Raw genomic sequence first — 27932 nt, 5'->3', positions numbered from 1 at the left:
ACACAGTACACATGCCCATGTATGCATGAACAAACACAAAAGATAAAAAGTTTAAAGGAGTTCCCTGAAAATTCAACCAAGAAATGTAACAAGTTAATTTTAAACTGGGCAAAAGGAAATCTAACTGACACTCTTTACAACAAAGTATATATACAAATAGTAAGCAGACTGTGACGCAAAACATTCACGATTAGCCCTTGGGGAACTACAGATGTAAAACCCTAAGCATCATTACATGGCCACGAACATGGTTCACTGACACCCTGACAGTGACAAGTGTGGGTCCCGAGGATACTGTGGGTGGGGGAGCACATGCACGTTGTGATTGTAGGTAAATATGGTGACACATACACATTCCAAACTCTGTGGGAGGACGAGGCAGGGGCATCCCTGCAGCTCGAGAAGATGAGGTCAATCTCAGCAACATAAATAAACCGCATGCCAACTGCACAGTCTGATAATCCCACTTCTGGGCAATTACCCAATAGCAATGAAAATGTGTACCTCTATGTAAAGACTTATGTGCAAATGTTCATAAGAAATTGGTTTGTAAAGCTCAAAAACTATAGCAACCCCAATGCCCCTCAGTGGGCAGCTGGATAAGCATGGCTCAGCACATTACAACAGAATCCTACAACTGGGAGGGACCAGCCACCTCGCCACTCAGGTAAGTCTCAGACATTATAACCCACAGAAACCCACTTCTCACACTGATCCATACAATGAAACTCCCTAAAGGGAAAATTACAAGGAAGAGGAAGCAAACAGGACCAGCAGTGACTGCAGAGACAAAGAATAACACCTCCAGACTCTTTGCAGTGGAGGGAGGGTCGAGGCTTGCTTCACAATTACACATGTAACTCACTGTATATGCATCAAAAGAAAAGGACACTTTATTCCATGTTCATTTCTTCGAAACCTACATGAAACATATCAAATTAACAGCAACCTTTCTATAAAAACCGATACAAACCCTGTACTGAGCTTTGCCCCAGAAACCGATTCTAGGGTGAATGGAAAACATCCTACACAGCGTCACTGTAGCAACGTTGACTTATGAAATGCTTTAACGGATCTCTCCAGATCATTTCTTGACAAGGCTTGCTGCTCATCCACAAAATCAGGCTGCGGGAGGCAGCAGGCAGCTGACAGGACCCGGCTCTGGCCTTGGATAATGTGACAGAAGCAAACCAGATGTGGGGGCTCTGAGACACCCAATACTGTCCACTACAAGCCATCCCTGTGTCCCCAGGGACTTCGCACAACTCCTCCACATCCTCAACAGGAAGCCACCCTCATGCACGGCACACCACAGGGCCTCCAAGGTGGGACAGAAACCAACTCCCATGTCTACAATCCCACACCAGGCTCAAAATACCTGTTAAATTGGTTCTAAGACACGTCTGTCAAAATATTATTAGCCTTCCACTCCCATAAAGTACCAACTACTGATATTTCTCTTTTTTTGTTTTTTGTTTGTTTGTTTTTTTACTTTTTCAGGCAAAATCTATAACAAACACTAAAAGGGTGGCACATACACCCCACACATCTGCAGGAAATACCCACTAATGTGTGACTTTGCATTGTAATGGAGGAGTTATGAGCAACCTTATTTTTCTCCACTATTCTCTCTCCTAAAGGTGTCCAACACCAAAACATGGAGAGCGCTCTTCCACATGGCCATTCTCTGAGAAAGTGACTGCATCTCATTTCCCAGCATTCCCACCAACAACATGCACAGGGAGGCAGAACACACCAAGCTTTCCAGTAACACTGTTCTCACAAATATATACAACAATGATTCAGTCAGAAGCATGAGGTGGTTTTGAAGTAGGGGAGCGGCTGCTTCTTGGTGTGGACCTCGTTTAAGAACTTCACAGAGACACGTGAGCAGTCAGCGCTGCGCTCCTGCCTTGACTAGAACAAGCTAAGCCTAACTGCACGCTGCACCATTCTCCAGAGAGGCGCACTTCTCTGGTCCTTGTGGGCTGGGACTTTTTAGAGCATGCTCCTTTAAGCTGTGTCTTTCTCCTCATCCTAAAGGGTAAAATCAGTACTTTACCACAAGTCTAAATGTTTCAGCTAACTACACCTTGACAATGCATGGCAATTCCACAAAGAAGTGGATTTCCTCTTTTGTTAAAGGCATGGGGAGGAAAGGAAAGAAGTGGCGGGGGTGGGGGGCGGGGGGGGGGTCCTGCAGAGCCAGATGGTGTCAGTCCTCTGGACTAAACACAGACCCTTTGCAGGGGCAGCAAATGCGTTTAACCACTGAGCCATCCCTCCACCCAGCACTAGATTGTCTTGGGCAGAATTCATTTCCTGGTTAACTTCATGGTTCACGCAAGCTTATCCTGGAAGAAGGCTCAACTCTTGCCAAGTTTTTGCAGCTCATTTGTGTTTTCATTATCGACGTTATGTTCACTCCATGGGCCTCCTTTGTAGTTTTAATTAAAACTAGTTAACATAATCTTCAAGTACCGGGAGCTGTATGGGCAGCATGTTACAGTGGGCAGAAAGCAACCCAGGGAATAATAGTCCCTCTGCACAGGACGACAGTCCCACGCCCACTACCCAGGGAAGCTGTGTTCTGCCTGCAACTCCTGTGTTGCAGCTCAGGTCCAGGAGGAGCAATCCTAATGTTGAAAACAGACAGCTCCTGGCAGATGGGAGTTTGACTTACAATGACACAAAAACGACTTGAATTCAGAAGAACTGTCCTTCTTGCTGATCTCTGTGGGAGATGCTGGTGTTTGGCAGCAGAGCAACTGCATGCACATCAGGCAGGTGCCTCATGGTGCACTGGGAGAATCCTTGAGCTGCTTGATTGCCCCTGGTTTGTGGGGAGGAGGAGGGGCACCTGGGTTAGCCCAGATCATCTCACTTCTCACTTCAGTGAAAGCTCTGAAACTCTTCCCCACTCCAAAACACACTCATTCTGAAAGCCAGCTCTCACCGGGTTTCTGCAGCCCAGCTTCTTTCCCCTCCCATCACTCTGGCCACACAACCCAACTCCTCGGCCTGTCGAAGGGCTCTTCTTCAGAGACACTCCCAGAATTCTGGTCCTGTCTCTGTGATAACTGGCACTGCATGACAGCTCCTGCTATCTTCTTCCCACACCTATCTCACTATAAAAAGACCAGAAGTGACATAAGAACAGAGGGAACGAGAAAAAGAGAATCAGAAAACAGGGCAGACAAGTCTTGAGATCGTGTGTTTCTAAACTGTGCGTATTTCTTCTTCCCGCCATCTTCTTCATTGCTAAGGGCGTCAATAACCATTATAAATGATCAATAAGAATTTGATAAACACTTTACTTCTATACTTAGCTATTTAAAATATACACTGTAAATTAAAATCCTCATAATACAGATGAAAAATATTTTGTTTTATATGTACATTTAACTTACACAGGTCATTTTCACTGGGCATTAATGGCATATGCCTTTAATCCCAGCAAAGGCAGAGGCAGGCGGATCTCTGTAAGTTCGAGGCCAACCTTGTCTACAGAGCTAGTTCCAGGACAGGCTCCAAAGCTACAGAGAAACCCTGTTTTTACCTTTTTAATTAAAAATAATTGCAAATCTAGATAAGTAATTTGCTTTCCTTTTATTCTTGTTGTCCTTGGTTAAGCCGTTCTATGAAGCTCAGCCTTCAACAACAATCAAATTCAAAGGCTTCTTTTTAAAGTTTTCAACCACCCATTAGTGTAACAAAGACAATGATGTCATTAGAAAAGTAAAAGGTGTGTTTGTGAACTTTAGCATAGGCTCTCCCAGAACTTAAAGATGCATATTAGCGGTTAACACAGACTGACTACCAGCCAACTCCAACCAGCAAATCCTGCCTAGTCTCCTCTACCCAACCTCTAAGGCTGAACTCCAGGCTTGGTCTCCACCCTCTTCTTTCCTATTTGAATTTATTCACCTGAAGACCTGATCAATTACCAAAGCTTCAAACAGCACTCGTGTAACTGAAAACTCTCAAGTGTAAAGCACTAGCATCTGTAACACATGTGCCACTCACTAGAACAGATTCCCCAACTCTACACGGCTCCATTCACCAGACCAGTGATCACCACCATCCACAGTCATGTGGGCCAATGCCTGTGCTGCCCCTGCTCATGGCTCCTAACTCCATTCTATATCCATGCGACAGCAATGTCAGTGTGTCCCTGCCTCATTTTCAATCAGTCTGCAGGGCAGGGTCATTACATTATGACAGTTCCATCCTCAGACCCCAAAGCAACTAGTAAGGTTTAATTCACATTGTGCAGTGAAAGAAAGGGGGAAAAGTCCTAAAACATCTATTGCTTCTAGGGAGTTTTACACATGTAATATAGAGAGCAGGAAATCATTTTCCAACCCCTTCTAATCTGAACAATATCCACAGCTTGAGAGCAAGCAAACAAACTACTCACAGACTACAACTACCTCATATCATATATGTAGACCATTAGGTCTACAAAGTTCCTACCTTTACAACAAGTTCACTAGGATTCAGAGCTCGGATACAAGTCCTCAATGACACACAAGCAGCATACCAAGCGGCTACCCAGACAGCCTCCACTCCTTTGGTGTGTACAAAATGGTGTTTTTACATTACTTTTTCCTGTGTGTGTATGTGTGTGTGTGAGAGAGAGAGGGGGGGGGAGGGAGAGGGAGAGAGAGAGAGAGAGAGAGAGAGAGAGAGAGAGAGAGAGAGAGAGAGCGCCATCTCCCAGGCCCACATGACTCTCAAAAGCAGCAGCAGAACTGAGTTAATGGGTCTTCCTCCCGTTAGATAAGAAAGCACAGCAACACCCTCATGAGGTACACAGCCAGATGAAAAATGAAGGACTAGTTTGAAAGCTGCTGAGGGACCAGACAGTGTTTCATGGTAGACAGAAACAGAAAGTCAATTTGCTCTCTCCAGTGTTAGGCCCCAAATTCACTGAGAAAGCTGTTTCCTGTGCACTTAATAAACTCATCATTAGTTGGCCTGTGATCTGGAGCCTGAGATGTGGTTTGACATTTCCTACTCAAAGCTTCTTCATAAAATTTAGCAATATTGGCCCCACCTGGAAGCTCCCAAAGTTAACATCCACCCATGTGAAGAAACATCACCCCATGTATACATGTCACAGCAGTCAGCCTTTGTCAAATCTAAACACTCTGCTACCTACCTACTCTTTACTGAGCCCCAATGGCAAGCCATAAGGGTCTTCCAGGAGCCAGGCAACTTCAAGCTCAGACCAGCCTCCTTGAACCTGCTTAAATGCAAGACATGGGGGGAGAGGAGAGGAGAGGAAAGGAGAGGGGAGGGGAGGGGAGGGGAGGGGAGGGGAGGAGAGGAGAGTGGGTGGGGGCCCTTCTCTTCCTCGGTCTTATGTGGCCTAGGCTGGCCTCCCACTTAATGCCCTGCTCAGCTGGGTGCTAAGATCACAGGTGTGCACCACCGTGCCCACCTAGAAACGGAGCTCTGTGCGAGCTCTCTGGGAGGGAGACAGGAAGACTTGATAGTGAGAATTAACACAAGTATTGGCACTTTGAGCTTGCACAAAGCTTGTGTGCAGACGGAACCCACGCCTACAGCTGAGAAATAAACAGCCGAGTGCTATAGTCAGCCTGGTTTGGGTTCATGTGGCTACAAAAGGTTCTGGGAAATAACTCGGTGGACTTGAGGAAAGGGATAAAGTCTGACAGAGGTGGAGTGAAGGGCAGGATTTTCCAGAACATTTCAGAACCAGCAAGTGCACAAGGCTTGGTGAAGAGAACTGACCAAGAGAGAGAAGATTCGAGGAGAGAACACTTAGCTTCAAGAACAGGGGAGTAGCTACCGATGAACACAGAGTGCTGACTTTACCCAAAGTGGGTCAGTAGCCCTGCGAGAAAACAACACATAGCTGCAGAAAGACACTGGTTCTTACAGATGCAAAGCTGGAAGTTCCACGGTGGGACTTTGCACTCTGTCCTACAGGACAGCAGCATTTCATATTTCTTCATCCTCCACGTTTGCACTAAAGAAGACTTGGGGACTTTCTACTTCTACATTGCTCTAACAACTTCATTCTGCTCATACCTTTTGAGTGCTTTAAAAACAAAGAAAGAAACAAAAGGTTCAAGCTTCCCAAGTAGTAACCATGCCTTTCATTATTGTTGAATGCCCCCAAAACCTAGGGCAGCACTCATTGTGAAAGTCACCCTGCAAATATCACAGATGCGTTTAAAGAGAATAGAAACCGATTACAGGAGAATCCCTGTGACACACATAACACACCTACCTACTTCAGTATTACTCATCTGATGTACATGCCAGGCACCGTTCTCAGCATTTCCTGTACACAAACCTTCAGTTATCAGGCACATACTGCTTGCTTGGTCATTACCAATTTTGCAGAAGAAGAATTACAGCAGTGTTAAGCAACTTGCCAAGGTCAGAAAGCTGGTGAGGGCAAGATCTGCACCTATAGAGCTAGGTGTCAGCCATACACAAAGCCTTAATGGACCTACTCCACCCCACCCACCCCCACTCAGCATTATATGATGTCCTAGAAAAGGGGCCAGGGTTCGGTGCCTCGGTTGTCAATCAGTGGCAGCCATTGCATACATATACTGAAAGTCTAACACAATCCACTTTTATAAAACCATTACACTTCTAGATAGATTTGGGCTCTGCGTGCTGTTTTTACTAGGAAGTGCTCTCTGCACTAAACATGACAACATCAACTATTTTATACACCAAAAAAAAAAAAAGTCAGCTCCATCATTGATCAAAGAAACAGCAAATGATTAATGCTGTACTCAACACATGAACATACATATAGTTAAGATAATATTGCTGGATGCAAATGACCTGACAGTTACACAAGCAAGAGAGTTCTTTACCTATAAAAAGCAGTCAGTACTCACTTGGCCAATGCAGAACACCCTGGGGTACATTTTGTAAATACCTACACATCCATACCTTGGCTAAAAGGATCAACCAGCAACAGAAATTAATGCTGCCTGAGTGGAGACACAAACAGCAATGAATGAGAACCGCTAGTTTCATGTGACAATTACAATTGTTGTCCCCGAAAGTCCAGAAAGTGTTCCTGTAGGTAATACAATAAAAGACAAGACTGTTATCAAAATATGGGGTCTAGGACAGTGCTACAGTGCTTAGAATGTGTGGAATCCTAACTCTATTCCCCAGCATGGAGAGCTAAAAAATAAATAAATAAAAACTAATACACACTGAGCAACCAAATTAAGAAAAGGCTACTAAATTTAGTGCTTGTGAACAATATAAAACAGTTCACTATAAACTAACTGTTCAGAAACCAGAGAGATGGCTCTGTGTTTAAGAGCATTTGCTGCTCTTGCAGGACCTGAACTCAGTTCCCAGCACTCAAATCAGACAGCTCACAACCACCAACAACTCTAATTCCAGGGGATTCAAAGACTACACCAATCCAGACACACACACACACACACACACACACACACACACACACAAATCCTTTTAAAGGAAAAAAAAAAAAAAAGACCAACATGTCTGAGACTAAAAATACCCATGTTCCTCAAAAGTAGTGATGAACAAACACTAAGCTAAACAAACACCATTCTTGAAAAAAGTCATTTAATTTAGTTATAATGAATACAAATCTCTAGTTTAGGCACCATCTGCAGGGTTAAATAAGCAAAATGTAATATAACCCTGCTAAGCAGACATAATTAGAACAGTGTGTTTTATTACCTCTGCCTTCACCCAGGTTCTCCTAATGCTGTTGCTTATCTCAGCGAGTGAGGAGTGGTCCGGGAACTGTCCCAGTTTCTCTGAGAGTTGTCAACTGAAGCTAATGTTTCCTGAGAGAGGAATCTGCTTTATTTGGTCCTCAGACTGCCCAGCAACCTTGCCACTCCCCCAGACACTGCTCAGTGGGCAGTGGGCAGCACGGGAAATACCAGCTCTGAGCTGTCACCAGAGTATTCATGCTGCTGGCACTGTACTTACCAGCTCAGCCAAAAATCAAAGCATGAACTCCTGCGCAAAGGTAAAAATGAGTTTCACCTTGAAATCTAAAGGACACAGCATGATAACAAAGAGAAGCTCACTCTGGTTGCCGCCCTGGTTTCTCCCTGTCTTGTTTGTCTTCCAATACCCAAGTAGCATAGGAAGGACCCTGGGTATCCATTCTTGTACATACATGTGGGGCTCTCCCTTCTCCCCTAAAGCACCTCAGAACCAACTGCATTATAGGATGACAGTGTTTGTTATCTGTTTGTCAGTACTTGGGGGACACCAAGAGACTGAGAAGACTGGCTGGCAAACTGTGGTCCCCACATCCACCTATTGGTTACTGCAACATGGGGAGAAAATGCGGATGCTAGCGAGCCCAGATGCCTCCAATGGAACTAAATCCAGAGTACGTTCTGCCCCGGGACCGAGCTGATTCAAAAACAACAAACAAACAAAAAGTATCAAATTAAATTAAACCAGGCTAAACCATGTCATCAATTTGATTCTCCAAATTCAACAACCACAAGCAGCCCAGCAAGGGTCTTATTGTGTAGTCCTTCTAACCACGTGCTGAGGTTACAGGCGTGCAATGCGTTCCTTGCCCAGTTCTGCCTCAACTTCCTCCAGGTCAGCTAAGTAGAACATGGCGTCTCCCTAGATGATGGCACATACACACTTCCTACCACTGGCTTCTTAGAACAGAAAGCCCAGTCACCAAAGGGTCAGTCAGTTTCCAAAAGCAATACTTCCCCTAACCCCACCCAAAAAAAGTTTTTAACCAAAGCACTAGCTACAGATTGGGACCTAACACATCTTTAACCTGATAATCAGAAAGGGACCAAATTCCCGGTGCTTCAAGCCCTCACTTACAGAATGCCATACAAACGCCTCTCACTGGACTGAGTAGGGTTTCCAGAATGAAACATTGTAGGATGTCTGCAGGTCAAGAAGGTATAAGAAGAAAACAGAATATATTTAGGATAAGGGAACAGGCTTCCCAAGACACAAAATAAGTAGCCATGAACGGCAAAGGTGCCCTATTAAAAACTGTGTCATCAAATGACAGTGTTAAAGAGAGACAGATACCCACACATACATTATACAACTCGAAGAGAAGGATGTAAAGCCTCAGTTTCAAGAGAAGAGACGGTGAATCTATGACATTTCAGAAACCCACAATGCAAACTCCATCTGCTGGCTTCCGAAAGCCTGTGTGAGGGTGATAGAAGAGATACTGGCCACTCTCTAGTGTGCAGAACTAAGGCTGGGAGCCAGAGGGTGAGAGCAGACAGCCTAGAGTACACGACAAGGCAAGAAATGTGGCTTGGATGGAGACTGGCACCGTCTGGGCACTTTACAGAGTACCATCAGTCTCCACGGACAACAAAGTTGCTGAGGATGGCAAGTTCTGATGTCCTATTCCAGGGGTTTCAAAAGAGTCTCTGCTCAACCCTAATGCTGATAGCAAGTTTCTTATTCAAATTTACTCAATTCTACAAACCAAGAAACATTAGGATGTTTGGATAAAAGATACATTTTACTTTAAAAATTAGAGTCATAACACATCTTAGACATCCTGTCTTGTCTAAAAATAACTCTTCTACAATAAAAGGCTACACTGTAAGGATACAAAGTAATAGAAAAAGTCAAAGTTGCTGATAATTATTAAAGTTGTTCAGCCAGAATTCCTTAGCTGTGAGTTTTACATAATTACACATTTGGTTCTGTCTAGACATGCTTTTGAGTTGGATTCATAACACAAATCACCCTACCTCGCCAGTGCTGGCAGACCAGAATATAATACACGGCTGGCTGTCCACTCTAGTATTTAGGATGTGCGACTGACAGAGCTGTATTTTGAATATACAGATGTCAACAAGTTAACAACAATAAAATGAGGGATGTCCCCCGCAGAGCCATACATCCACTAGGGCAAGCACTGTCCCTCTAAACTGCTGCCCTGTCCCCCACTGTGTCGCACCCACTACAAGTTGTCCCTGAAGAACCAATGGGTGTGCTTCTAGCCCTCACGGTGCCTGTGTCCCAGAGACCCTGGCTGTGAGACCGCACAATGCTGGAGCTGCCTCGTCATCTGTCAGCAGAAGTATCTCAACTGTCTCTGAGGACTGTTGGAAGCTTTTAGACTAAACTGCCACTTAGAATATGATACCACATGTAAAATACAATCATTTCCTCTTTCCCCTTAAGCTGCAAAAAAGAGAAAAGGAACACGTTTCCCAAGTACCAACAACACAGCAGTAAATGAAGGAGTGTTGAGCACAGTAGCTAAGGAGTTTAGCCAACAGGTAATGCTACAGACACAAAGGACTAATAATGATAACCAGAAGTTACTTGAGACTAAAACTGGGGTAGCATTCACTTGTTTTGTAGAAGAGGAGAGGCATAATTAACAATGGGGGGGGGCGGGAACAACAAGAAAAAAAACAATTGAACAAAGTAGTTCAGGCATTCTCTGAAGGCAAACGTGTGAGTTCAAATTCTACCTCCACAGCTTACAAGCTGGGAGTTACAGAAACCATCTGCCTTATTATCAATCAACTTCAAAGAAATCTCGCTTAGGAAAGTCCAGGCCACTATGGTACATGACTGTCACCAGAAAATTCTCAATAAGGGGTTGGAACTACCCAAATTCATAGCATTCAAGAAGCAAATGTAGTAACAATTATATCAACTAGGAGTTGGACAGCACAGGAAATCTAGAGAATCTTAAGTTTCAAACAAGCAGCCTCCAGGCCTCCCCTTTTCTATCCAAGTACTCTAAGGAATGAGAAAAAGAATGGACGCAACTCCTTGGGATCAACTGTTACTGCCAATCACTCGTTTCGTCAAATAAGGGCAGGCGGGCCAAAGATCAAACCAAACAAGCGACAGGTAAGCTCCAGAGGCGGCAGCAGCCCCTCCTACCTGGAAATCGACTTCTTGCAGGTTCGCTACAGCAACTTTCTGGGTAGGCTGCAACCATCTGAAAAGTACCTGTGCAGGATAAAAACATGGAGTTAGCATAGGGGCCTGGAAAGGAAGAGAGCAGTCTGCCTCGCTGTCTGCACAGTAACCAGGCAGGATCTAGTAAACTCTCTGCAGATTATGAAATGGGAGCAAAGGTGATTTCTGCAAGAAGAGCCCCCAGGACAGTGTGAAGGAGGCACCCCACAGCATGTGCTGCCCTGTCTCTCAGCAGAGGGGGCTAGCCTGGGTAACACTGGGGAGAAGCACCAAAGTACTTTCTCCAGCCTCTATCATCAACACTGGTTTTGACAGGCCATTTTGTTACTGGTGGGAAGTTTCTCCCGAACTTCACTTTATCTGTGCTCTTTGGATGGACTGCGTATGATTCACTCATAAGAAGAGAAACCCCTACAGGTGCATGGCCCCCAACCAGACAGGTTAGGTTTTCCTCCTCCTCCTCTCCCTCCTCCCACCCCACCCCCCAATCCCAGCTGGCCCGGGGCTCAATACACAGGCTGGCCTGGAACTTGATCTGCCTGCTTCTGCCTCCCAAGCGCTGGGACTGAAGGCATCTCCCACCATGCTAAATGCAGTTTTACCTATGCAGGGCAGCTCTAATCCCGCCTTCTCCAAAGGACAGTTCTCCATAGTCTAAAGTCTTCTCTTTTGAGAGGAGTCCTTGGTGAAGGCTAATGACCTAAACGCCCCAGGTGTCTAGAGAAGTCCCCACTAATAGCAGCTGTGGGAGCTCCTGCTGAGGAGACCCACAAATCAGAACCATTGACATCTACCATGTCCAGACTGCAGGAGAACTGACTCCAGGTAGCCTTGGCCATCTCCAAAGTCCCCCCTTTCCCATCCTACATAGTCCCCAGGACCCCATGCTACATGTGTCCAGTGGCAGTGGGGAGGGGTGACTGCAGCCCTTCAGCTGTTCTGATTAAAGGACAGTTCTGCTTCTGGAGATGCCCGCCTCCTTCCCTTCTCCAGCAATCTCATCTAGCACCTGAGGTAGGTATATGTGCACAGCTGTATTGTGTTACTCCCTCCTCTAAGGCCCCTCATCGCTGCACTGGAGCCAGGACAGGGAAGGGAAGCTCAGCTTTCTGCTCCATCTCTCCCCACAGCCTTGTTCTGTGTACGACTGAGACTAAAATCAAAATGCCAGTAGCTGAGCATCCTTCTGACTTCAGCCACAGGAAGGACACGGCTGTTCTGCACCAACCAGCACCATCTGGTTCCAGCCACAGCCCGATGAGCACTCCGATGAGCACTCCGATGAGCACTCCGATGAGCACTCCGATGAGCACTCCGCCTGACCCCAGCCCGAACACCTGAGGGAAGCAGCTGCCTACACACTGCATCTCTTTAACAACTACATGTTAAATACAGGCTATTAGGAAGGCCCTTGGCTACTGCTCAACAGAAACAGAACTTACTAGAGCAAAGCCACCTTCAATTTCCCCAAATAAGTCCTTCAACCCATTTTAGAATTTTAGAATGTTCTATGGATCTGAGAGCATTTGGAACACAGGGTTCCTGTGTCACAGCAACACGTGTGAAAGAAGTCAGGACCTCAAAGGACTACGAGCCCCAGTGCAATGTGAACTGATGATTGTCGTGATGCGACCATGTGATGTGACATGAAGTAACATGACAGGATGGGCTAAGGTATGATGATGATGCCAGCACGAGAGAGGCAGGAGTCACAGCTGAAGCAGCTAACTTGATCAGCCAGGCAGTAATCACAGACGCAGCTAACAGCCAACCCCAAACCCCAGGAGAAGATTGCATTCAACACAAGTCCACACCCAGCCTGAGCATCAACCAGCAACATTGCCACTTCCTTCAATGAGCTCATGAGTAACAATGAGCAAAGCACAAACATAAATTATAACTAGGCCTGTGCTATATCATTATAATCGCTATGAACTGGAGTTCCCAGAAAAAGCCACACCTATGGTAAGACTCTACAAGGCTGAGTGACTGATTTGAACCTACTGTGGAGAGTTGGAATGTTGCAGATCCAGAGTCAAATTATCTTGGTCTGTTTTTTGGTGCTTGTAACAACCATTCACTCTTGGTCTTACAAAACATCCTTGTGACTATCACATAAGACTTTTGGAAGGTAATAACAGACTACTAGCTTCTATGAATCAAAAGCTGAGAATGTCATTAAGTAGCAAAAGAGGCCTGGAATAGAAGTATCCCTGCTTGCTGGGACCCACCCACCTGATGTTCCTACCAGTTCATTTGACAACGTGCTGGATTCATGGCTCCCTTCCATTCTGTGGCTATATGAACTCTCTGGCACTGTTTCCAGGTTGGAACATGTTATTCTGGGTGACCAGTCTCCACATCCTGAACCACAGACACTCAGAGTTACTGTAAGAATAGACTCCCTTCCTCCCTCTAGGGGAGAGCTGTGTTCTTCGTAAACATCACATGCCAGTAGCTAGAAGCTTACTATGTGCCTGAAATTTTACATAAGAATCTCACGTAGGCGTCTCAATCACCCTTTGAGACTACAAGCCTCCAGGAAATTACCACCCTCTCTGAGAGGAGCACCAAGTCCACAGGACCAGGTAACGGTTGACACACGTTGAAATCTTAGAAGACTGAGTGATAAAAACCACAATCCGTGGTTGACAAGGAGAACAAAGGTACAGAGTAAAGAGCACAAAGGGAAGGGGGCATAGGTAATGGAGTCCACAGTCACGTCACGTAAGTACAGAGCCCGCCTACTCGCCTCCTCCCTCAAAGGAATTCTGCATGCCAAAGCAAAGCACCTTAGCTATACAACACTATGCCACATGTTGTCACCAGACAGAGGAACACTACAAACCTGGGGGAAATGTGAACTTGCAATAATGAGCATTAAGCCCAGTAACTATGGGATGTAAAACACTGAACACTACACATGGCACACAGACAAAGAAACCAACAACAGGGCATTCTGCCTCAAAACCCCACAGCTGCTAGGTAGAAGTGAAATCACAAACAAACAAAAACTATCACACGGTGACACCAAACGCCACAGCTGGACTGCCATGCTGACAGATTTCATCAGAAGCTTGAGCAAAGCACTTGCCATCGTTTTTAAATGCAGCTCAAACCCAGCTGAAAACTCCAAGGCCACCACTCCACTCCCCAGGAGGCAAAGCATAGCAAACAGAACAGAACAGATAGAACTTTGGTCCAGAATCTGAGCACTGAACAGACTGACTTTTAAGCAATCTTTTCTATGGCATCCTTTTACTACAATGCCAACATAGCAGTCAAGAAAAGGTAATCTTTCCATTAGGGCCTTTACAACTCCAAGCTTCTGATTAGTGTTGTTAAGATCACAGACTAGCAACGACTGTCCTGTGAGATTTTTCTGAACCAAACTATCCCTCCTCTTCCACAGAGTCCACTTAATTCAGTAAGTGTTGGAGATGGCTTTTCAAAGGAATAGGAAGAAAAGGCAATAGCTTTACCCCCAGTGAACCAAGAGGGGATAAGAAGAAGCAGCAGCAGACATCATCCCAGTGGTCTGACTCAGTAACTCTTATATGAGCCAACTATCTGAAGAAAATAATCAAGCATCTCTATTAAATATGCATGCAAAATAAATACATAGAAGCTCTATCTATGACACATCAGACAAATCAGCCTAAGGCAAGATGTAGTGTTATAAAGTGATTTGAAATGACATCCCCAAAATTATTTACATGGATGGAAATATATTCAAAAATGTAACTAAACATAAAAAGCAGAATACCAGAAATCCCAACTTCACTATTAGAAAACACAAACAAGCACAGAAAAGAACAAAGTAAGAGACTTTTATTACTACAAACAGCAGTGAGAGCAGAATCTCTTTTTGAGTTAGTCAAAGCCAGCTTGTAGGACTGGCGAGAAGACTCAGTGGCTAAGAGCACTGCCTGCTCTCCCAGAGAACCTGGGTTCCACATGGCAGCTCACAACTGGCTGTACCTTCAGTTCCAGGAGATCCAATGCCCCTTTTTTTGGCCTCTTCGGGCACGAGGCATGCTTAACACACACAGACATACATGCAGGCAAAACACCCATACACATTAAAAGAATAAAATAAAAACTAGCTTCTGCTATTTGTATTGGACCCACAAGAACAAATCCCTTTAAAACAAACAAGCCCAGCAAAGCAGCTCTTCTCAGCTGGCGAGTCTGCTGCATTCTGGAAAACATGTATTGCTGATTTTGTTTGCTGCAATGACCTACAGTAACAGGGAGAGAGGGTACATTTACCAGCAACATTTCAAAAAAGAAAAATCTATTAACTGTTGTAATAAAAAAAAAAAACTGTTGGATATCTTTATACCCTAAGTGTAAAAATCAAAGTGTTTTGTGATTAATTAGAGGTGTTTAACAATATTGCCACCAAACACTGATAGCACACAGGCCCTTTAATCATTAACCACAGGCAGAGGAGATGTTTCAGTGGTAAAGGGCTTCTGTGTGAGCATGAGAATCTGAGGTGGGATCCCAAGACATAAGAAGCTGTGTACGGTGGCATGCACTTGTAACCCTAATACCAGAGAAGGAGAGGAATGGGTTCCAAGGAGCTCGCTGGCCTACCAGTCAAGCTGGACAGCAAGCAGCTGGTTAAGGTGAGATCCCATCTCAAAGAAGGGGAGAGCGGGTCCAGTCTCTCCGAAATCACATCTGAGAACATAGAAACTGTGCAAGACTAAATCAAACTTAGCTTCAAAATAAAATTCCCAAGGAAGAAAGAGGATTGAGTTTCAGCCTGAGTAATCACTTTATCTGAAGACAGGGTCACAGAGCCTCCCTGGGTTTCTTGTAATCCTACACTAACCCGGAATTAGGCAACTCAGAGTCTCTACAGAGTTAGGGATACAGGAAGTCACGCCAACAGAACAGTGTGTCTTTCACCCGATGACAACCAAAGGTAAAAGGACCTAACTCTCTCGTTTTCTGCTTACTAAATAAATAGGAAATGGTCAACCATGTCCCCTCAGCACAATCAAGGCAGTGGCAAGACTCCCTTCCTGAAGGTGCCCCATGTCAATACTAGTCCCCAAAACCAAAGCAAGGAAGGGGACAGTCTTGTTCTCACAGTCACATTAACAGCACCAACTATTTGCAAATAAATGTCATCCAAACTCCCAAGATGAGGGAAAAAGCAAAGGAAATACGACCTGTGAACCATGACTGGGAGCCAGTCCCAGGTGCTGGGAACTTCGATATCCATCTCGTCTCACGGCCAACCAGAAGACAAGATACTTTGTGCTGCTTTCTGTTAAGGCTGCTCTAATTTCAAAATGCCCTGCAGTCCTAAGGAAAAGACTGAATGTCATACCGCCTTTCTCAGGATGAATGCTACTTTGATGAGAATTACCTTATCCTGGCCCCATTGAAGGAAATCAGTTGTCTTTGTGTCCATGAAAGCTCAGAAGGACAGGAGCTCCACTCTACAAAGACTCTGGGTACTTAACAGGTGGCAAAGGTATCCCTTTCAGGAACATGAGCCACCAGTTAATGCACCAAGAGACAGAAACTAGGGCCAGAGGTTCAGAGGAGAGCCTGGGTGAGCAGTTCGAACACCCCTGCATCTAACTCTGACAAGTCTCTTTACTCTATTCTGATGACTATGAGAACGGAGTGGGCAGAACTAATAACTACTGTCTATTTCATGCGTTCTTTTATAGCCAAAGTGAACACGTGGAACTCTAGCTCTGATCTGTCCTGCAGGAGCCAGGGTATCCACAGAACCGTGTTCTAGACCAAGAGGATGGAATCAGATCTCCAATGAAAAAACATGGCATTCTGCTGTCACCTCAACTAGTTGATGCTCCTCCTCAAAAGGTGGCTGCTGTAACTATGGCAACACGTGCATTTTCTTTTAAATTTCAAGTTCAGTTGGGTCCCAAATGTTCCACGCTACAAAATACAAGTTCTTCTTCTTAATAAGCTAACAGGGCACTCAGAGTTCTGACAGGGGGTGCTCACAAGCAGATCACTGTTTCCCAAGTGTCTTCCTGTGTAACTTGTCTTATTAAATGTGTACAATGCCCCCCACTTCCACATGACAACTGAAAGCCAATTTCAATATATAATTCACCCATAAGGAAGACCGCAAAGAACTACAAACATGAAAAGATGAAATTATTTAGAAGAGACTCAATTCACTGATCTGAAAATTTGTAGTTAGTCTGAGGAAATACTTCTGTACAAAAATACAAAACAACAAAAGGCTACCTAGTATACCAAGGTCTTGTCCGTATATTATCAACTGCCTCCTTCAGACTGGACAGTAGACTAAAACTTACAAAAGTGGAACTGGGAACCAGCAGGAAGGCTCAGCAGGCAAAGACAGCTGCCACCAAGTGTAACGACCTGAGTTGGATCCCTGGAACCCACATGGTAGAAAAAGAAAAACAACCCCTGTAAGTTCACACCCCTACGGCGCACATACACTATAAATAAGTAAATGATACACAAATGGAATAGAAGGTTTGGGGAAATGATGTTTACATTTCAACACAGTAAAACGGTAAAAATGCTATATTGCTATATATTTTGGGTGACAGAAGGACACTAGAGTACCTTAACAGTCTAAATCAAATGTGGGACGCTTGATTAAGGGAACTCTAGTATGTTCACGCTCTACCAAGTCTAGGCCCCAACTTAAGCAACACCAAGAACTTCTAGACCAACACACTTTACTCCACTGCACTGGTTTCGAAGCAAATGAGAATCACAAGAATGCCGGCTCTGTGAGGGCCAGAAACCCTCAGGGACTATTTTCTTCTAATGTTCCCATTTGTCTGTCAAGGAAAAAAACTTAATATTTATACAAAACGTATCCACTCATTAAAACTCTTTACTAAATGTTAACAAAATAATACTTTTTCCTAATTAATTACTGGAATTAGAAAAATTCCAAGCTGCCAGGAAAGAAATCTCGTTGCTACTCCTTGCTTTGGCAAACCTCCTTGGATTTCCATCTATCCTCTGGGCTTTGAGTCAAGTAACTGAAATCTTGGCTAAGAAGGAGGTATGGTAATTTGGGATCCTGACCCTTTTGAGAGCAGAAAGAAGAGGATGTTATACTACGTGCTTTGCATGTTTTAAGTCGGTCCAGGAGATGTGATGGTTTCCGGTTACTTTGGTTCTATTTGGTTGTTTGGTCTAAAAGGAATTGAAGAGTACCTGTTGATTGCCACTGACATCTGAAACAAGCTATCTGACCAAGACATTTTTAAATCTTCACAACTGACTAAACCCCAAGAGGCAGCTAGCTTAGTCAGCTTTCCACCCATTATAACAGCCACTCCTAGGAGACAATACAAGCGACCACCTGAGACTTGGCCCCCATCCATCCCTCTAGAAAGCCCTGGTGTAGCAATCATTGTGCCCCAGGCACCAGAGCCTCAGCCACAGTGGTGAACAAGATGGCTAGAATCTGGAGAATCTGATTGCAGCAGTCCCCCTTGAGTCTTCTGCCATACCACTTCTAGACTCAACTAGACAATATGCTTCAAAACCAGTGCTAACTAGCACTCTCTCTCTTCACTTTGGTGCTAATGGATTCGCTTTTTTTTAGGCAGCATACATCCTACATAAATAGCAGGCAGAGACTATATTTTTATAAATACCTTCCATGGTTCAACCAGGAACCTTAGGAATTTTCTGGGTAATAATAGAGGACAGAGGTCAGTCACCAGTAAGTGTGACCAGAACTAGGTCTTTTCTGAAACTAAGAAGGCCACACAGGGTCCCACCTAAATGGCCCGGCAAAGCATGTGTCTCATGAGAAAGACTTCCTTTGTGGATTTCAGATCTCAAGCCAACTCACAAATAACCACCACACAGGACTGGGTATGCAAATCAGGGTTCCAATAGATTCCCAACTGTGTTTCTACTTGTTCTGGGTCCTGATCATACTGACAAGATTTTAATCAGAATTATACAATCAGGATTTTAGCTCATAAAACAAACCAGTGTTTCCTAGAGGTTAGACCTAATTTATTTTTTCTTTTATACTGAATCTTAACTTTCTTCTTTTAGTTTCTCTGTGTTGCCCTGGCTGTCCTGGAACTTACTCTGTAGACCAGGCAGGTCTCCAACTTAGAGATTCACATGCCTCTGTCTCCTTATTACTGGGATTAAAGATGTATGCCATCCCTGCCCAGTGTAAACATTAATTTACTATTACATTTCTTTTTGTTTTTAACCTCACTATGTAGACCATGTCGCCTTGAACTCACAGATTCTCCTGCCTCTGTATCCCACATACTTTGATCAAATGCTGCACAACTACACCTAGCATGAATCTTAACTTTCTCTGTATCTTTTAAAGATTATAAAACAAAAAGATATTAGTTCCAAAACCAGCCAAAGTTTCTCAACACCTACAGAAAGTGGATCCAAATTCTTCAGCAGGGCTCAGTTCTGCCTAAAGTCTCACCTATGTGCCCTTCACACCCCACCCCTGCAGACACACTGAGCTGGACACTCTACATGGCAGTCCTGTCCTTCCTCACATGGCTCTATCCACCAGGTGCTCCCAACACTGCTCTAGAATCCCATGGTTCACCTCTCCCTTTACCTAACTCAAGGGCCACCTCTCTGGACACTTCCTAGGTCTCTGCTGTGCCTAACAAATGGACCACCTCTCTGGACACTTCCTAGGTCTCTGCTGTGCCTAACTCAAGGACCACCTCTCTGGGCACTGCCTAGGTCTCTGCTGTGCCTAACTCAAGGGCCACCTCTCTAGGTATTTCCTAGCATCTCTGCTGAGTTCCCACAGGGTGGACCCTACAGACAGAAATAGCATGAGCTTTAAAAACAAACATCATATACATTTCTATTCTACCATAATAATTAGGCCTGAACAACATAAGGCAATAGAATTAACCATATAAGACCTGGGGCTCTGGGCATCATTTAATTCGTGAGCTCAAATCTCAAGGTTAAAAAAAGCCTGACCTTGCTTGGGTGAGCTGGGCGGAGTAGACACATCAGGAACCTCAGCTTTCTCCTCATTCACCTGTGAAGAGCTGCATCTATTTCACAGCAAAAGAACAAACAGAAGGGTAAACAAATTCCCAGAAAGTAACAAAAAAGCCACATCTCTGTTCCATACACTACCAAATCATTAAATGACTGTGTAGAGATAGAGTCAAAATTATCTTGGGCTCTTAGTCCACTGAACAGTCATCTTGTCTACCCCCCAGGGTTTGACCTAACATTCTTGTGACTATTAGGTAAAGCCTTCTGGAATGTAACAACAGACCCCTAGCTTCCTAAGAATGTCATCAGATAGAATCTGAGACAGGCCTGCCTGCTATTTCCACCCACATAAATGAAAAGGCCTTGGCGTATAGCTCTCTTTGTTCTGTTATGACAAAAACTACATGAAACTCCTGCCACATCAGAACACAGTGTTTGGGGGTAACTTAAATCTATGTCTCTGGGCCACAGCCACTCATATTTGGCTCCAGAATAAACTGTCTTATTCCCTTTAAGGTGAGGGTGTGTTTTTACCTTGAAGAAGCAGTTAATGCATGCTATTCAGGGCTGACTCCCAAACCACAGGCCTCCCTCCTGACACACTGCTCTCCTCTCTGACACAAGTCTCTGACACAAGGGATCAATGAATGACCTTCTCTCTATGGTTAGCTTCTCCTTTGAGGTCACCTGCATAGCCCAGGCAGACATTCTGCAAGACTGCCTGATAAATAAAAGCCAGAGAAGCTAGAGTTCTGAGGCTAAAAAACAAAGGATAGCACTTCTTCAAATGCTGTTTGTTCTAGAAAGTTCCCTTAAGATAGCAATGGCTAATCTGTGAGTGCCTATGAGTGGACAGACTGTTACCTCCACCATGGTAGAGTTCCTCTACCTGGCGTCTGGGGTGGCCCTGGGGACTACTTCATTAATTCATCTCTCACCATTAACCACACATCTCCCTTTAATTTTCTTTCATGATCTCACTATAAGAACAGAGGCTCTAAGGTAGCATTTCTCAACCTGTGGGTCACAACCCCTTTGGAAACTCTTTATCTCCAAAAATATTTACATTACAATTCATAACAGTTGCAAAATTAGTTATGAAGTAGCACTGAAAATAATTTTTGGTTAGGGTCACCACAAGAAGAATGTAAGCAACATTAGGAAGGTCGAGACCCACTGCCCTAAGGAGACAAGACCTGTATGCAATTGCCCTTTCTTTATAACCCTTCCTCAGATCCCTTCCCAGAGAATGGGAAGTATACAAACCACAAGGTAACTCAGAATCGTGTGGTCCCTCTGCTAAGTGACTGTCACCTCTAAGCCCACAGTTATGGTTTGAACAGCACTAGACAGATGCTTACATCTGAGCCAGGAATGCAACATCAGGTCAAAAAAAGATTTTACCTAAAAACCATTTTCATTAGTGATAAGACACAAAAATGAGAATGAACTGGAACTGGAAATGTAGAGAGAGGGCTCCCAACAAGCTCTGTAAGGCACAGGAGTCATTCATGTTCCCTCCTGAAACCAGTGCTTCACATTCATTTCTCATGGTTTGTCATTAAAAATAACATAGTTTACTCATCAGATTAATGAAATGAGTAAAAGCTGACTTGGTTTTTTTGTTTTTGTTTTGTTTTGTTTTTTGAGACAGGATTTCACTTGTAGCCCTGGTTGTCTTAGAACTTGCTCTATAGACCAGACTGGCCTGGAACTCAGAAATCCAACTGCCCTCTACCTTCCTAGTATTGGGATTAAAGGTACACACCACCATACCCAGCTCCCTATAAAATATATTTTAATTTCATTATTGCCCAATGTGAGTACCCATTTTCCACCTTGACATTTCAGAAATCCAGAATGAAAAAGGAATACACTACCTGTCTTTGTGTGGGTGGTGGTAAAGGGAGAAAGGCCATGACCCTGGAATTAACCTCTGGTTATTCCCTCACCTGTCTGCAGCATATTCCTGAACAGCGTAGAGAGACAGGCTGTGTGACTTCAGCAAAGCTTCAGAAGGCAACTGCTAACACAATCAGAGCACACCGACCCTCTGAACCCTTCCTCCTGGAAGTCTTCTGGTGAGGACCACCCAACGCTCAAGACTCCAAGGACTCCAGGAAAGGCTGCCCCCAATCAAATCCAAGAACAGCAGGCGGGGAAGCCAGAGGCGGAAGAAAAATAAAACCTGCTCCCTGAAGATTTTTGGGTCAGCTCCAAGAACTTCCCTTCTCCCTCTGCCAGCAGCACCCATCAATTCCCATAGCAACCAGCCCACGGCTTTCCAACTTGTCCAAGAGGGAGGTACATGAGCTGCAGCAGAAGCACATAAGAGAAAGGCTGGGAAGCGGGGCAGTAATCCCAGCGACATCCTAGGTGCTTTCAAGGTTCAACAGCATCTCCCTGCCTCACAATTGCCACACTACCAGACTGCTCTGTCCTTCAGCCAGACACTGAGACAAAAAGGGGACTCATTCACATAAAATGAGATTCTGTTTTCCAGTAAGGTTTTAGATCAAGTCTGTGTGGTACCAAAGCAATCATGTTTCCTTGGGCACACGATGAGTTGATGTGCTCAGTGAGGGAGCCTAAGACCGTGGCAACCTAGAGTACCAACCCGAGAACGGCGGTGAAGTGCGAACTCGCTGAAGCAGCCAGCAGCTGGGAATCTTGGGAAGAACAGGACTCCAGAACAGGGTGAGAAGGACTGCAGGGGACCAGAAGCACTTCTGTCCTCAGTACTACCCCGAGAACACTCAATCAGGAGCATGCCTCATTATGGTGATTTTCAGTAAGAGCAGCAGGATTATCAGAACCAGGGGACCTGTGAGTGATTCCTGTGAGTGATTCTCTGAGCACTCTGGGGCTGGGGACGTATGTTCAGTGATTTAGCACTTACCTTCTATGCCAGACCCCAACTTACCTCCTATGCAAGATTCCAGATTCCATCTTCAGCACCACAGAGATAAACAAAAGAATAAAGGAAGGTTGAGAGGAAAAAGAATGACTAATGAATTCAGTATTTATCTAAACAACTACCATTTTGAAACAGAGATTTTTTTTTTCTCTTCTCCCACTTGAAAAAGATAAAAATCAAACTAAAAGATGCAAGCACGGACTATAAACCAATTCAGCAAAGCTTCATATCTCATTACAGAATGCAAAAGCTAACAAGCAAGGAGATAATGAGTACAATGGGAGGCGACACAATGGTGGCACTTGTCACTGCCCACGGGGCTGCACAAGGCAATAGCAGACTTAGAGCGGGAAAACCAGAGTTCCAATCTGTGACCCTGCATACTTCACATTACAATCACCATGTTCCCAAGTGATTCTCCACTGAGCACTGCAGTGAACAATGTCCAACTTTTGCCTAAAGCACACATGGCTAATTGCCCAGTACAGGATCATAAAGGACCCTAAAAGATGATTTCACATTACCAAAAACCAGGGAACTAGAAGGGAATATGAGAAGACAGGAAGGCTCGCCATGACAGGAAGTCCATTTCAGAGTAACTACCTCTATGAGATCAGTAAATCTTCCTAAACTAAACCTAGAAAACAGAAAGATGAAATGCCAGGTGTGTAAGAAACAGTTGTCCAGGAGATCAAAGCTACTAAAAGAAATCTAAATTCTCATGTAAATTTTCTACAATTTCAGTAAAACTAATGGTGTATTCTTACAGAATACTCAAAAGTTAAGTCTATAGCTCCTGTGTGGGAAAAAGACTAATTATGGAAAGGAAGGTTAATAAGGGGTCTAGCCTTAACATATGACAGACTGAAAGTGTGCAGAACCTATATTAAAAAAATATAGGTTCCTGAATAGGCCATCAAATCAATGGATACACCAAAAATTCTAGAACACTTGAGGGAATTCATGTAAGAGAAAATGTGACATGTATAATAAAATCAGTGTAGAAAGATAAACATCTCAACAATAGTAATGGCATAGCCAGAAAGCCAGGGGAAAGAACAAAGGGACAGCCACTCAGCCAAACAAAACACAGTAGTAACAAGAATGCTTACACATCAACAGAAACCACCTGTCTTCAAAGAAAGCAAGAGGCATTTTTCATAATCTTGGAGAGCCCACATTTCTTATCATAGGACATAAAAACCTAATAACAAGGAAGTAAATAATGAACTTGAAAAGTGTACATATGGCAAAAGTTAGCATAAGTGGCTAAATACAAGCCCGGGGAAAAGACACGGTGTCCACTCAAAGCACTGACTGCTTTTTGTTCAGGAGCCAACTGCACAGATGAAGAGAGAGGGGACAAGAGTCAATCCACACATTGGGAAGTCACTGTCAAGCATGTCAAAGTATGTCCATGTGCTGCCTGAGAAACAAAGGGAACAGCGGCGAGAGACTGCTTTAAACCTGCAAAATTAGCAAAGACCACAAAACTAAGCCAAGCTAGGCCACATGGCAGAGTGTAGCTATAATTCTAAGCAGGAAGGTTAGGAATGTATTGTCTGAGTCATCCCCAGCTACATCCCATGTTCAAGACTGTCTGAGTATGTTTTAACGAATAAAAGTAACGTATGTAAAGTAAAACAGGTAAGAGTGCAAACTCCTTAGACTTTTCGGGAAGCTGAGGTGGGACGTAAAGCGTGCCTGGATAACACACTGAAACTTCATCCCACACAGAGTGAAATGCAAGCTAAATAGCGTACTACTGGCAAGAAGGAAGAAAGTGGGATATGCTGCTGAGAAAATACATTTGTGCAATTTACTTGGGGGAAGTGTTAGTACTTGAAACAGGCTCTAACAATAATAGTCTTTAAACCGAAATCCCTCTAGATAAATTGTGCACTTGCAAGTCAAGGTTAGTCACTGTGTATTTTCAATTGCTGTAACAAAATGCCTGAGAGTGGGTAACATACAAAGAATGAAGTTTCGACACTGGAAGTTCTAGACTAGGTAGAACTGGTCCTTCTGGCCACTTCACAACATAGCAGCCAGTGCAAGGGCACCATGGTGGGGACATATTAAAGAGAAAAATCAAGTGAGATTCAGGGACCAACTTCACCCACGCAATTACTGGTGCTCCCGAGAATGGGCTCCCACAGAAGACACGCTCTAATCCCGTCTGAGGGTGATGCTGTGGTGACATGGTTACCTCACTATACCCCACCTCTTACATGCTTCAGCACCTCAGTATGGCACAATGGGAGCCAAGCTTCTAGCACATCACCTGTTGGGGCGGGACACTCAAAACTCATCCAAATCCTAGCAGCTGCTGTAGCTGTTAATGCCTAAAGCCTGTCACTGAGACAATGAATGAGCAGGAAAGCCTTAAGCTAGCACAGAAGCAGTGCGCTGACCTTCCATTTACACAAGAGCTACAATTTCATACATAAATATGTCATGTGGTAGCTGAGTAAATCCTGGAAAAAAGAATGTTACCAGAAAAACTACTAAAATGCCAGGTACATCTATACGGTTCTGCTTCGCTACATATCTGTGGCTCATACCCTCTAAATACCACTAATGAGAAACCCAAAAATGTACGTGGTACACAATTTTCAGACCCTCATCTCACTGCGGTTATGCCTGTCTCATCTTTTAGATTCCAAATGCTTCCAGAAAAGGGCTATGACCAGCTCAGCTCTGCACACAGAGAGAAAGCTGCCTGTGTTCAACAAAAGAAAGCCAAGTAGACGCTGGGCAACATGATGACATTCAAGTCAAACGTTTAAGCTGCCAATTAAGATGTTTGTGCTTAGTTATTTGTCTGTTGCTGTGATAAAACACCATGACCCAGGCAACTTCAGAAGGGCTTATTTGGGGCTGACAGTTCCAGGGGGTAACAGTCCACCATCATCACAGGGAAGCTTGGTAGCAGGAAGGCGGGGCAATGACAGCTGGAAGCTGAGCACTGAGGGTGAACATCTTGGACCACAAACAGGAAACAGAGAAAGCAATGCAGGAGTCCTTAAACTCTCAACGCTCGCCCCCAGTTGTGGAAGCACAGAGTTCCTTGTGCTCACCAATAAGCACCAGGAGAACCAAGAATGTTAAACACACAGGGCTAACTTCAGAGGAAAAGATGTATAACCTGTTTTCCACCCAGAAGGCTGGGAGAGGTCATGATTAATTGCCTGGTTACCTTTGCACTGAGACCACTGAACCCTCCTCCAGACCCTTATTATGAGCTTACTAATTACAGAAGCTATCTTTAAGGAAGGTGTCACATGTCAATCTATACATCCTGCCTTTACGGAAAATGTCACATGTACTTTACAAAGAGTTTCAATGTAGCCGTATCTTAACCTTCATTGAGTATATGGGACAGAGACAGAAACTTTTGACCAAATTGACTGTGCTTAAATATTATGCTAAAATAAACTACTTGAAGTAAGACTCTCAAAATCTGAATTAACACTGGCTCCTGAGTCATGCTGAACCAAACTGCCTTCTTGCTTCCCATGGATCATTACTCTGAAGGCCATGGTGACTGGAGTGACATACTTCCTCCATCAAGGCCACATCTCCAAAGCCTCCCCGAACGCTGCCACTAACTGAGGACAGAGTATTCAAATGCCAGAGCCTGTGGGGCCATCTACCATTCAAACCCCACACCCAGTGAACCCTAAATTCAACTGTTAAACATTCCCCACAGTCACAAGCAGTGCGGGCTTCCTTGCATGCCCACTGCCACCTGGTAGGTTTACTTTGTCACATCACAAAGCATGACAAAAAGAATAGACGCAAGTGACAGCAAAGACATGGGACTCACAGAGAATAGTTTGCTACTAACTTATTTAATGTAATCCTTGGGGTTAGCTACTGGCTTATAAGTGACTCATGAGAAGCAGACAGGGATGTCTAAGTAAGAATCATGTGCTAAAAGCAGAATGCAAATACAATAATCGCTTAGTTCAAACTTTCTCTTCTAATACACACAAACAACACTGGGCAGCTAGCAAAAATAGCTTTGTTCTAAAGGTTTTGTTCTCCTAAACATTTTACAAGGAAGGGGAAGAGGAGGAGAAAGAAGAAGGAGGAGAAGTAGTAGATTAGTAGTAGTAGTATTTATTTATTTTTTACATATACAGAGTTCTCTCTACAGGCCAGAAGCAGGCACCAGATCTAATTACAGATGGTTGTGAACCACTATGTGGTTGCTGGGAATTGAACTCAGGACCTCTGGAAGAGCAGCCAGTGCTCTTAACCTCTGAGCCATCTCTCCAGCCCCCTGTTTATCTTAAGTGATCAAAAGGAATAAAGAAGTCTTTCTGGTCATAACAGACAACCATTCAAAAGAAAGGTTTCATGCCATCCTTCACTCTGAGACCAGGAGTCTTTTAAGGGAATCTTAAGGGGTGTCTGCCCCTTCCTGTCCCTGCAGGAAATCTCATTTAATCCTGTGTGCCCCTGCCTGTGGCATGAATAATGAGGCAGGTTGGCAGGTTCTATGCTGGGTAGCAACACATTCCTCAGCCCAAAGGACAGAGCAGTCTGCCCTGGAAGAGCCTTCCAAACCTCAGAACACTACAAAAAACAGCCACAGGCTCCCAAGTACATATTGTAAGTGAGGGTTCCTTTTACTGTCAACTGTAACAATAATGAGCATGCCTTTGCAACGCTCTCTAGTCCCTCGTGCATTCGCATCTACTGGCAAAATATAATGCAATGGAATTAGTGTGAAAAGTAATACAAAGCCAAGTCTTGGTTGAACCAGATTTATATCAACATGAGCAGATTTCCAATTGTTGCTGAAAAAACTACAGATATGAAATATAATCTCAGTTATGTTATGCTTTTAAAGTTTAGAAACCCAATGCTTTTAATTATAGATGAAAATTAAAAGGCCACGTCAACATGTGGGTGTCTAAAGATCACGTAGAAGAGCTGGAAAGCAATGTGGGGTATAAGCCAGAGTTTACACCAGACACATTTATTGCCTTTATTTAAACTTCTTTAGTATCTTCTGGGAACCTTGCAGGACTAATTAATTCAAGATTTTAAAAAC

At 44.1% G+C, this 27932-nt stretch overlaps 1 protein-coding gene across 8 annotated transcripts in view; it reads right to left on the bottom strand.

Moving 5' to 3' along the window:
• The window catches only part of Sipa1l1 (signal induced proliferation associated 1 like 1), a 272998-nt gene that overhangs the window by 176537 nt on the left and 68529 nt on the right, over positions 1-27932 (bottom strand). For 7 of the 8 annotated variants that reach the window (XM_051196264.1, XM_051196272.1, XM_051196273.1 and 4 more), the window contains one exon: positions 10909-10977. The gene's annotated coding sequence lies outside the window, so the exon portion shown is untranslated. Of the gene's footprint in view, positions 1-10908; positions 10978-19926; positions 20016-27932 lie in introns of those variants that run through there. The other variant, XM_051196269.1, reaches the window with a different exon arrangement.

This window comes from Phodopus roborovskii, unplaced genomic scaffold (genome assembly GCF_943737965.1).
Source record: "Phodopus roborovskii unplaced genomic scaffold, PHOROB, whole genome shotgun sequence".
NCBI lineage: Eukaryota > Metazoa > Chordata > Mammalia > Rodentia > Cricetidae > Phodopus > Phodopus roborovskii.
Note: the sequence above shows the minus strand (reverse complement) of the source record. Positions and strands in the feature narration are given on the sequence as shown.